At 44.8% G+C, this 13,326-nt stretch overlaps 1 protein-coding gene across 1 annotated transcript in view; it reads left to right on the top strand.

The window, feature by feature from the left end:
• Positions 1-13,326, top strand: part of UNC80 (unc-80 subunit of NALCN channel complex) — a 3,271,126-nt gene that overhangs the window by 186,726 nt on the left and 3,071,074 nt on the right. The gene's annotated exons all lie outside the window — the stretch shown is intronic.

Below are 13,326 nucleotides of genomic sequence, written 5' to 3'. Positions count from 1 at the left end.
CTTTCTTTGTATTGGAGCCCATATATCTTGAAGATTGCCTCTTATAACTTTATTTACATGAACGGTATCTCTTGTTTTCCATTCACTTTACATTGAGCAGCCCCCCCTGCTGCTGATGGTAAGGGCTCCATTGCACAGCTTGGAATCAGTATGGCTGAAGACCGAGGCAGGTGCTGTGGTGTTTATCAAACTGAAGTGAAAACAAATTGTTCATTGTTAGCACAACATGTTTTATGAATCATAAATATTGATGTAATTTACAAATGCAAAAGGCATTATGCATAGCTGGAGTCCTCATCACTGTTTAAATATGTAAATGCCTATTATCAAGCTACACAGCTGATGGGGTCAAGCATGTAAATGAAATCATTTGTGGGCAAACGGCTAGAGGGTCCACCTCGAAGCTGGGGAACCGGGATTAAATCTCGGCAGAGACGCTCAACATCCTGTGATTCTGTGCAAATCACTTAGGGGCACATGTATCAAAGGATGCATTTGCGATTCTCAAATAGCGATTTTTAGACAATCGCTATTTGAGAATCGCAAAACGCTATGTATGTAGGATTTACAAATAATTTTGCGAATCCTACATATTCCTTAGTTGGGATTTGCAATTAAGGAGTACCTCCCTATTCATTCCTATGGGCCTAAGAGGCCCATAGGAATGAATGGGAAGACATTCTCAATTTGCGATTCTCTATTAGAGAATCGCAAATTGAGAATGAAATTTCAAGGGTGCCAGGGTGTCTAAAGGACACCCTGTTGCACCCCTGAAATGTACATGTGTGCACATGTGGCACAAAAACATGCCCTGTGGGCATGTATATGCGCCACATGGCACATTGAAAAATGCAAAAAAGGGAATTTTTCAAAGAAATCGCAAATTACCACCAACTTGAAGTTGGTGGTAATTTGCGATTGCTTAAGGAGAAATCGCACAACTTGGGTGCTTTTTACATCGAATTTAAGGAATCGCAATTTGCCGGAGTTTACTACCCCCCACCCTGCCCCTCCCCCGCCCCACAGCCCCGCAGCACTCCCTCGAGGAGCTGCCACTAGATACACCTACTAGACAGTCGTTTTTCCCCTCAGGTGACTGACTGGTGAGGATTTACCCCCAGGGTAGCGGGCAGAAAGCCCATTAGACCACTCAAGATTCTTTTCTATTTTTTGATGGATGGGGCAGCCTTTTTTGGCATAGGGCCATGCCCCCACCCAGAAATCGGCACAGAAGTCGTTCAGGGCAGATTGGGGCGCTTTACCCCCAATCTGTGTTTCCTGTGGGGCAGAAAGCCTACTAGACTACCATCTGGGAATGCTCCCACCCTAAAAAGAGAGACAGCAGTATTTCTGCTTCAGGGCTTCAGATTTGGTGGATTACCTATGCCCTCCCAAGTGGGGCAGGAAGTCCAGTAAACATCAAGGTATTTATTTACAAAATAATCTGTTTTGGCGACCCACTGAGGCATCAGGCTATGCGCCCACCCTCAAAAAGGACACAACAGTCTTGCTGCCTCCCTGGGTGGCAGATTGCAGAGGTTACCCCAATGTTGTCCTCCACGGAGGGGCAGAAAGCCCACTTCACCACTAGGGATTGTATTAAAAAGGTGGTGGGGTATCCCACCCTGGCATCAGGCCATGTGCCTACCACAAAATGGACACAACAGTCCTTCTGCTTTCCCTCATTACCCGCAATTTGTCCCCCTGGGGAATGTAGAAAGCCCATGTGCCTACCACAAAATGGACACAACAGTCCTTCTGCTTCCCCTCATTACCCTCAATTTGTCCCTCTGGGAAATGTAGAAAGCCCATTAAACATCAGGGCTGTATTTCCTAAAGTGGCAAAGGGGCACAACGGGCATATACGCCAACTTTCTGAACCCTCAGGACCTTTGATATTACAGAAGGGGCTGCAGATACTTGCATGACCCCTTCTGTAATATTGATAGCACTGGCACACATGTAGCGTCAGTGCTATCCTGAGAAGGCATTCCCTCATTTGCAGGGGGCGTTCTCCCATGTATATGAGGGAAATATTGTGCCTCTGTGTCCACGCTGTATTATGGATGCAGACATAAAGGCAAATAGGCCATCAGTAGGTGCACTAACTGTGCACCACAAAGCGGTGGTGCACAGTCAGTGTGCCCCAAGGGGGGCCCCTAAAAAGAGGATCTCATGGAACCCCCAGACAACCCACTACAGGTGGGTACCATCACCTGCTGCGCCCACCTGCAGGTGGATCTCTTTTCCCATGACACAAATTAATAGTGTGCCATTTACATATTAGACCCCATGGGATTATATGCTACTCACCAGGCATCTGTAGAAGCCCCTTCTGCATAACAGCCCCAGCAGTCTTTCTGCCACCACGGGGGTACTGACCACCATTCTCCCCCAAGGGGCCTAACGTCCACTACACCAGGGATTTTTTTGTTTTAATATGTGATGGGGGCACCTCAAATAGGCATCAGACCTGAGACCCGCACAGAAAGTGCCCCACAGTCTTGCTGCCTCTCTACGGAGGGCAGATTAGGGGTTTATGTTTCCTTACCCAGAATGCATTGTATACATTGATTTTTTTCAAAATTTACACATTTTCCTCACATTTCTGTGCAGCAAAGTTTCTGAATGTCTGGAGATCCCCACAATTCCCATAACCCAGGGCTTCTGCCCTCCCCTGATAAAAAGACTACCATCCTTATGTGTCTAAGTCTATTAATTACACGAGAACAGAACGGACTAACCCATAGACCATGCAAAGGATTCATTGACTTCATATGGTCACATGTTTCATCCGTTTCTGTTGCGGAGGATAGGTCCAGGTACACAACCAAATCTTTTGTTGATTGCCTTTTTAGAAAAAATAATATGCTTTCTTGCACAGCACTTTTTTCCAATTTTCAAAAAACCCAGAACACTTTGCTATATATTGACTATTTTCTTGGGTCCCTCCAGGGCAATCCACTAGTTCTGGGTATCTTTAGAATTTCCAACATGGGGTGAAAAACATGAATTTGGTGTGGATACCTTTTGTGAAAAAAGTTATTAAGTCTTAAGCCTAACGTGCCCCAAATATCAAAAAGGGTTTAGCACAGGGGGAACTGCAGCAGCTAACATGGTACAGTCAATATGTGTTTCAAGTAAACATACACATCGGGGCGTGGTCTCGAATTACTGCAAGATGGCCACGTAGTAGGTGAGCCTTGCCGGCCGAGTATTTTATCCGACAATTAATCTCCGCATCTGAGGCTCTCACTCGCTGCACTGACCCACAACGTGTGCCTAAGATCCTCGGCAGCCATGTGCGGGGGCATTTTGACAGAAAGAGGCCCGATTCCGCGGTGCCCGTGGGTGTGGCCAGCAACGAGCGGCTGCGCCCTAGCGGTTGCGCCGCCTGTGGCGGCGCGGGGCTTTACCTTCACTCCCGGGCTGCCACCGCCGACACTATCTGCGTGGAGCCTGAGTTGGGGGACGACCCAGCGCGATCGCCTAAAGCTTCAGAAAGAGCGCCATCATGCCATTTTCCCATTGAGGAGCGAGCTCTGGTGAATGGGGGGGACGTTGTGGGTGGAAGCCCAGTGCACCGCGCCTGCTGATAACGATCCTTGCGGCGCTGGCTCTGGTGCAGCCGACACGCGCTGTCCCCCTCCGTGGTTGCACTGGAGGGAGGGACCTGCCGCCTCCCATGCCCTGGGTCAACACGAATGAGACCTTGCCTTCGGCTGGCGCAGGCGGGAGGACCAGCCTGACAGCTTAGGCCAGAGAGAGGCCGCCAACTCGAGAGACTGTCCCCTGTATCAAAAAAGACTCATACACATGTTGCACAGCACTAGCGGCCACGGGCAAGACAACATTTTTATTTAAATCGGCAGTTGTGACGCAGCAGAGGCGGAGGCGCGGATGGGACTGTACTGGTGGCCAAGACCTTGTGAAGTCCATTATTCCAGCTGGCACAACAGACATAATCTAAGGCGTATGCTTCAGTACGGTGGGGGTGCAGAGTGTGACACCGGGCCTGGCAGATTTGCACTCACAGGCGGACCTGTGCGCCGCACCTGCATCATTGTGACACCTGCTACAGACCTCCAGCACAGTCGCCATGGGCAAACATGAAGGGCGGCAAACCAAATTGTCCTTCGAGAGAAAACAAAGTGCCAGACAGGCAGATCATACAGAGGGCAGTCGAACTGTGCATGACTGCGTGGAGGACTCGGATGAGCAAGGTCTGGACTCCTGGATTTCAAAACAAGCCTCAAGAATATTGGGCCCGATTCACAGAACTAACTTAAGACAAAATCCTAAACTTACTACCATTTTGGTATTCACAGAAGGCACTTACTCATTTTGGTATTCACAGAAGGCACTTACTCATTTCGGTATTCACAGAAGTTAGGAGTCCTAACTTTAGGACTCCGAAATGCCTTCTGTGAATACCGAAAGTCTTAAAATTAGGATTTTTCTCAGTTTAGTAGTAGTATAGTTAGGACTCCTAACTTTAGGGCTCCTAAAGGCCTTCTGTGAATACCGAAAGTCTTAAAATTAGGATTTTTCTCAATTTAGTAGTCCTAAATCTAAACTTAGGACTACTAAATTGATTAAAATCCTAATTTTAAGACTTTCGGTATTCACAGAAGGCATTTAGGAGTCCTAAAGTTAGGAGTCCTAACTATACTACTACTAAACTGAGAAAAATCCTCATTTTAAGGCTTTCGGTATTCACAGAAGGCATTTAGGAGTCCTAAAGTTAGGAGTCCTAAACTTAGGACTACTAAATTGAGAAAAATCCTAATTTTAAGACTTTCGGTATTCACAGAAGGCATTTAGGAGTCCTAAAGTTAGGAGTCCTAACTATACTACTACTAAACTGAGAAAAATCCTAATTTTAAGACTTTCGGTATTCACAGAAGGCATTTAGGAGTCCTAAAGTTAGGACTCCTAACTTCTGTGAATACCGAAATGAGTAAGTGCCTTCTGTGAATACCAAAATGAGTAAGTGTCTTCTGTGAATACCAAAATGGTAGTAAGTTTAGGATTTTGTCTTAAGTTAGTTCTGTGAATCGGGCCCATAGACACTAAGCTGGACCTACTCACATCGTGCCTCGACAAGGTCAAAGGGAGAGTGGATGAGCATGATACCCGAATAGACCAGCTGGAAACTCGAGTGCTAGACATCGACGACAATCAGGCAGTAACGAAGGAACAACTCCTGCATATGGACAAGGTACTGGAACTTATCAAGCTCAAGAATGAAGACCTCGAAGCCCGTTCGCGACCAAACAACGTTCGCATCGTGGGGGTGCCAGAAAGCCCGGCGATCGCCAAAATGGAGGATTTCGTGGACTCCATGGTCAAGGATCTCTTTGGCGATGACCTGTCATCAGTCTTCATCGTAGAAAGGGCCATCAGATCCCTTGGCCCCAGACCCCTTCCCCTGGGCCCATCGTGGCGCACCTACTGAACTTTAAGGACCGCAACACTGTGTTTATGCTGGCCAGGGAAAGAGGTCAGATCCAGTACAGAGGTGATAAATTGTCCTTTTATCCTGATTTTATGGTGGCTGTGCAGGCTTCCCGGAGGGACGTTCTACCTGCTAAGCACCTACTACAGCAGGCGGGTGTGCAATACGTCCTCCTCTAACCAGCCAAACTGAAGATTACATACTATGGCAAGACTCATTATTACACAGGCGCAAAACAGGCCCTCAAGTACGCAAAGCAGAAAATAAAACCAGCGAGATCCCTGGTGGGCTCACCACACTCCTCGACAGAGACACATTTAAGTGACAATAACGAGTAACTAAGTTCTGAATCCACTAGTACCCAATACAAAATATAGCTTGCATATTGTCACAGATATGTTGCTTTAATGCCTGCTTTGCTCTACATAGTTCATGAAGAATACATCTAGGCTATTGGATACATCGGCTCAGGCGGGTGCGTCCACCTGGGCTCTCGTTTCTCCCCAGGACAGTGCCCACGTCTCCTGTTTCTTGACATAATTGAGATTCCCCAATATACACAAACTCGGCTACCCAGCCTTCACAGTGGGTAGTTAGTTCGGGGGCACCATGCTCCCAAGGGATTATTCCCAGTTAAAGTTGTTGCGGGTATCACAACCTGATTGGGGGGTTGTTGTGGAAGAGGGTGGGGGGATTGTGTTTCTACTGTTGCTAATTTGTTGGGGTGGGAGGGGGTAGATAGGCTTGTTTTTTGTGGTTGGCCTATATTTACAGGTAGATGCATAGACATTGACTTTCGGTACAGATCAGTATTCTATGCAACACCCACATATATTAGAGCACGATCTCACTAGTGCAGAGGTACCCTTTCAACTCCCCAGCGGTGAAATAAATGGCCATGGTTAAGTTCTTCACGTGGAATATACACGGGCTAAACGACGGCAGGAAGGTACATCTTGTACATGTATATTTGATCAGGCACCACATAGACATATGTGTACTTCAAGAAACACATTTATCTAGGTCGGGTATCCCTAACTTGCTGACACAGGGTGGGGGGATGACGTACACCTCTACCTATTCCAACTACGCAAGAGGGATCTGTATCCTCCTACGCAAGGGCATTGCCTGGAAAACGTCCCAATCCATTAGCGATACTGAGGGCAGATATATTTAATTAACAGGCACATTGCACAACCACCACATAGTGCTGGCCACAGTTTCCAGACCACATGTAGACGACCCTGAGTTTTTCTCCAAGGTATGGCACTTGATCACTGATACAATCTCTTGGACAGTGATTTGGGGCGGTGATCTTAATGTCCCAGTAGATGACATGTTGGACAGGCGGGGTTGCACTAGGCGCCCACACCTAGCAGCATCATCCCCTTTACATGCCATAATCACAGATAATCATCTAGTTGACATCTGGTGGGCCACACACAGGGAGAACCTTGAGGGCACATGCTTATCTCTACAACATAAAACCTAGTCCAGGATAGATTACTGGTTAGCTACCAAAGACATACAACAATAGACACAATCGGTCACAAATCTCTCACATGCACTCTCAGATCATGCCCCGGTGTTGCTGACCATACTGCCCCCACTTGCTCTACCGCTCGCCTTTGCGCGGCGCCTTCACAGCAGAAATACATGCAGCTATATGTGAATATTTTAAGTTAAACACAGGATCAGTAGACTCTCCCTCCGTGTTATGGGACGCATTTAAATCTGTCATACGTGGCGTCTGCATAACTAAACAGCCATGGCATATAAAATCATTTGGGGCACACTGTCAAAACTAGAAAATGACATTACAGCCTTGAAATCTGACTTCTCCCATATGGACAATCTGAACATGCTGGCCAGTATCCGGGAAAAAATTTCTACTTATCAGGAAGAAGCCCTTTGTGAAACACATTTTTTACATAAAGACACGCAGGCCCGAAATTATGGGGAAGGAGACAGGCCCGGCAGAACCTTAGCTCGCCTCCTTCAGAAACCACACGCTTCTACTTATATGCCCGCCCTTTCAGACTCCGAGGGCCAATGCCATTCATCTCCTTTTTTTTTTTTTTTTTTTTCTTAGATTTTTTTATTTTTCTTCATTACAACAATGGATTATGAGCATTACCTATATCACAAGCCTTAAATACTAACAAATAAATTATACAATAAATCTGACCGATCACAATGTACACATTTATACAAATCAGCTATAATTAGTGAGCAAAGTCCAAAATCAGTGAAAAAAAATAAAAACTCGACATCAAAGTAAAGGCAACTACCAACCCCTCCCCCTAGCTATTCCTTCTTTGTCTCTCTTTCCATTTACATAATGGCTCCCAAATTCTTCTCCCCAAACGTCTTCCACTCCTCCCCTTTCGGGCAAAAATTTTTTCCTCTATATTATATGCATATAGGGTATTTGCCAGCCAACATTGCATTTTCGGAGGGCTTTTATCTAGCCATGCCCTAGCTATTGTTAGTCTATAGACAGCCATTACTACAAAAAGGAATTCAGCATATTGAGTCTGCTCGTCATCGCTCACCCCTAACATAATCCAAACTGGTGTAAGAGATATCTCAATATCCAGTGAGTTCGCCAAAAACCCCTCAATTTCCCTAATCAGAGTTCTTAGTTGTGGACATGTAGCAAAGATGTGTACGCTATCTGCTTCCAGCTCATTACATCTGGGACAATTGATTCCTTGATTCCCTCCCCATTTTGCAATCTTTGCAGGAGTAAAGTACAAAGAGTACAATGTTTTATAATGCTGCGACTGCAGCGGGGCAGCACATAATATCGTAGATCCAAAATTCAAAGAATCATAAAAAATTCTAGTATCAATACCCAGTTTATCTTCCCATTTTTTACTAAATTTAACTAAATCATCCTGCTTGTCTTTCACCAATGCTGCATAAAAGGACTTGATGGTACAATCCCCCAACAGTTTTATTTTCTCCATTATTTCCATTTTATTAAAACCTGCCGGGCCCCCAACTTTATTATTAAGGAAACTTCTAACCTGTAGATATTTGAAAAATCCCCTATTATCTAAGCCGTATTTTCCTCTCAACTCTGAAAATTGCATAAAGCCATCTTGTGTATATAAATCTCCAATTTGCGTAACCCCCTTTAGTGCCCACTCTGCCATAGTATGATCTCCAAAAATTTCCTTGGGGAGTGACCTATTGTTACTTAATAAGACATATCTGTTATACCTCCCAAGTTTTACCCTCTTCAAGAATGCATTCCATGTCGTAACTGCCGCTTTAACAGTTTTAAACTTAGTCCTCTTAAAATAGCTATAATCAATGCACTTCAAAAAGCAGTTCTCAGCATTTACCCCTAAGGCGACAGCATACACATCTGTAGACATTTTCTGCATTCTAACATCGTCAGGGCTTCCACCAATAAGACCTTGAATATATTGCAGCACAGAGGCCATATAATATAAGCGAAAATCTGGTGCCCCCCATCCCCCTTTTTCTCTAGGGAGTGTCATGTACCTATAAGCTCTCCGGGTTTTACCTTGGGCCCATATAAACCTATTACATATAGCCTCTATGCAATTAAACCAGCTGGCTTCAATCAACAATGGTACAGCCCTGAATACATACAAAAATTTGGGTAAAATCATCATTTTGATAGTATTTGTGCAACCAACTAGCGACAGGTGTAAATTGTTCATTCTTTCTAAATCTTTTTTCATTTGAGTTATCAAGGGATCCATATTTTTTTCCACAATTTTACTTACTTCTGCCGTCATTTGCACCCCTAGATAAGTTGCCGTATTTGTCACTCTTACATCGTTACACGTTACCCACTGATTTATGACTATCTGTGTTTTAGTTGTGTTCAAACTATACCCAGAGAACTGACCAAACCTCTCAGCTTCTGATTCAATTGCCCTGATGGCGGCTACAGGGTCTGGAGTCAAGATGGCAACGTCGTCCGCGTAGGCTAGTGATTTAAGTCTACAACCGTTTAGTACTAATGGTAATATTTGTTGATTCGTTTCCAATTTACGAATATAGGGATCAAGATATAGAGCAAACAATAAGGGAGAAGAGGGACAACCCTGCCTTGTACCTCTCTGGATGTTAACTGCGGCTGAGTAACCTCTATTGACTCTTATCTTGGCCGTCGGGGCTATGTATAGCGTCTGCAGAGCCTTTATAAATCCTGGTCCTATACCGTGCCACCTTAGAGCATCCCATAGATAACCCCATGAGACCCTATCGAAAGCCTTTTCAGCGTCAAGAAACACCGCTGCCATTGGATCTTCCAGGATGTCTGCTACATCAAATGCCGTAATTACCTGCCTGGTGTGGTGGGTTGTTCCTTTCCCTGGAATAAATCCATGCTGAGAGGGTGTAACTAAAGATTCAATTGTCTTAGATAATCTTTTTGCCAATATTTTTGAAAACACCTTGACATCGGCGTTCATTAAGGTGATGGGTCGGTAGGAGCCTGGGACATCTGGCGGTTTACCTTTTTTTGGGATAACAATGATGTCTGCGCCACCCCAGGAACATGGAACAGTTTCACCCAGTTGTGCTGACGCCATTATATTAAACATGTCTGCTAGCAGAGAGGTCTGGAAGACCTTATAAAATTCAACTGGAATCTGGTCCGGGCCAGCAGCCTTCCCAGATGGGAGTTCCCTCAACGCTTCAACAAGTTCATCCACCTTGAGTTTCTCTTCCAGCTCTATTTTGTCTGACTCCTCCAAGTTTGATGGCTCAATATCCCTCAGATAAGCCCTCATGTCCTCCTCTCTTCCATGCCCATCTGCCTGATACAATTCCGTATAAAACTGCCTAAAAACCTCTCTAATCTGTTCTGCACCCTTAACTTTAATTCCTTGACCATTTTTGATCTCCTTAATATCAGCCATCCCCTCTCTTTGTCTAGCTCGCACCGCTAATATATGACCCACTCTTTCGCTAAGTTCATACGCCTTTTCTTTATTGGCTAAATATTTCTCCACCGTCTTTTTTGCCATCCCTTCCATGACCACTGCTTTGAGAGCGACTAGTTTTAACAATATCTGCTCAACTGGTGTGTGCGCATGTATAGCCAACATGAGTTCCTCCTCTGCCTCTCTAATTGATTCGTTATTTCTTTCTAGTTCCTCCCTTTCTCTTCTTTGCGTTCTAATAACATAACTAAGGGTCTCTCCTCGTATTCCAGCTTTAAAAGCGTCCCACACAATCCCTGGTGATGAAGTACCTCTATTAATTACCCAAAATTCCTTAATCCATTCAGCCATTCTTTCCCTATATTTATGATCCTGAAGGAGTGCTCTGTCAAATGTCCATTGCATCGGCTCCTTATTTCTCCTTTGCCCAATATTTACATCTAACACTAACGGACTGTGATCTGATATGATCCTTGGTTCTCTTACTATCCTTGCACCGTCTAGCAGCCCTCTTGTAATTAAAAAATAATCCAGCCTGACTAAGATCTGATGGGGCGCTGAAAAGAAAGTACTCCCGTCGAGATTCGGATGGCAATGTACCCAAGGATCCTCTAGAGAGTTATTCCTTGCTAAATCTGCTAGAGCCCTATAGGTTCTTTTTTTCCTCCCCGCATACTTCCTGTTAGGGTCTAAAAAACTACTATCTGAATCATGAATATTCAGGTCGCCGCATAATATAATAGGCTCAGGCCACTGAGCAAGTTCTGCATCTAGAAATTGAGGAACGTCTGGGTCATCTCCAGTAGAGCCATAGACTGAAACAAGCGTAAAGGTTTCCCCCCTAAACGATAATTCTACTATAACCCATCTTCCCCATTTATCCTCCAGCTTTCTCTTAACTATTGTATCCTGTTTCCTGCCCAGTATCGCCACTCCTCTTGTCTTGGTGTTCTGATTAGTTTTTGCAAGAACATTAAAACCTAGTTGATCAAGTAAGTAGACCTTAGTGCCCTCAATGTGTGTTTCCTGAAGGCACACTAAATCCGGTTTAAAAGATTTTAACAGTGACGCAGCTTTTAACCTCTTATTGATCTCATTGAGTCCACAAATGTTTATTGATACTATTCTACACGACATTTATATTTCATAGCATTCCCTATTCCATTTTTCCAATTTAACCAGCAGGATTTAGTAGTTATCTTTAGACTTTGATCTTTCCAAAACAATTTCTCCCCCCTTTTAGTTTGTTTGTGTACCTTGATCCCTGCATCTTTTTTTAAGTCTTTTTTACCTCTTTCTTCTACACCATAACTGTGCCCAAAACCAGCATGTATGTCTCCCCCCCCCCCACCCTCCCCCCTCCCCCCTTTACCCCCCGCCCCTTGGGAGCCCCCCCCCCCTCACTACAGGCAAATAGGCCAATCCTGGCCTATGTGTAGCCGACCGTACTCTGCAGCGTCGCTACTCTCTCCCATCCTGTTTACCCCTCTGTCCGGTATTGCCAAATAGGCTATTTGGCATTACCATCTAACCGTCTTACGGAGTTTTTGGTGGAGTTCTCCGGGGAGACTGTGATGGGGTTCTGGTTCTATCTCTACTCTCCTTCCCTTTATTAGTTTCCGAAATTTCTGCTAGGTATTCTGCTGCTTTTATCTCGGATGTAAACATTTTGGTATAACCTTTCCTGATAACTTTCAACCTAGACGGGAACAAGAGATATGCTTCTGCCCCTTGCTTTTGGAAAGGCCCAATCATCTGTCTTAATTTCCACCTTCTTTCCACGGTAACGTGGCAGAAGTCTGGCCTAGAGAAAAAAGTATTTCCATCAGCTGTAATTCTTGAGTCAGGTCTAGCTTTATCAATTATCTCCTGTCTTGCTAGAAAATTACCCAAAAAAACCAACATTGCTCTTGGGAGTTCCTTATCCTGCCCTCCCCGATTTTTCTTTTTGAACAGTGGGTACCTATGTGCTCTTTGCACTTCCACATCCCATTGCCATTTTGAGTCAGGAAAGGCCTCTTCCAAAATCTTAACCACATAACCTCTGGGATCCTGCCCCTCTTTTCCCTCCTCCAGACCCAAAAGTCTCACATTATTCCTTCTTTGGCGATTTTCAAAGCTTTCTAGCTTCCACTGAAGATCTTCAACCACCTTCTCTTGATCCGTTTTAAAAGTCTGCCAATCTGTCACTTCGTCTTCCACCCTACTTGTCCTTTCCTCCACTTGTAAGACTCTTTCTTCAACCTCTTCCTGTTTTCTACTTACTTTCCTTAGTGATGCTTGCAGTTTTTTTATGTCTCTTTTCGCCCTTCTGCTCTCCATTCTTGCCTCCTTCTGCATCTGTTTCAAGGTCCCAAACAGCATTTCGAGGGTTACATTTTGGTTATTCTGCCTCCCCTCCTTCTCCCCTCCTTCCTGCTCACTTTCTTTGTAGGTCTCTGAAGTAGCGGAGTAGTCCCATGATAATTTCTTAGTCATACTGCTTCTTGAACCTCTTCCGCTTCTTTTTTTTTTTACTCCCACAGTACCTTTTTTCTTTTTTGTGACTAATTCGCTAGATCCATTGCTAATATCTGAGTCAGAAGTACATTCAGTTCCACTCTCCTCTTCCTCTGATTCCACCTCGCTCGGATTTGATGAATCCGAGCCCTCATTGACCGAAAAAAACTCAGGCGAGCCTCCCCTCACACTTCTATCTATGCTTTTGTTATTTCTGCTCAAGTCCTGATCCAAGTGTAGCCCATGCTGCTCCGTTAAACTCTGCGTGCTGCCCCAGCTTGCCTCAGTGCCCTTCGAATGTTTATTGTATAACCCTGCCTCTACTGACAGGAGAGCGTCTAACATCTGCGTGTTGTTTTGTTTTTCTAATTGCTTAGAAGCAGTGTCGATGTCGGTATCACAGCCCAACTCCTTACCAGCCTCCACCTCTGCCTCCTC

Source organism: Triturus cristatus, chromosome 3_2 (assembly GCF_964204655.1).
Source record: "Triturus cristatus chromosome 3_2, aTriCri1.1, whole genome shotgun sequence".
Lineage (NCBI taxonomy): Eukaryota > Metazoa > Chordata > Amphibia > Caudata > Salamandridae > Triturus > Triturus cristatus.
Note: the sequence above shows the minus strand (reverse complement) of the source record. Positions and strands in the feature narration are given on the sequence as shown.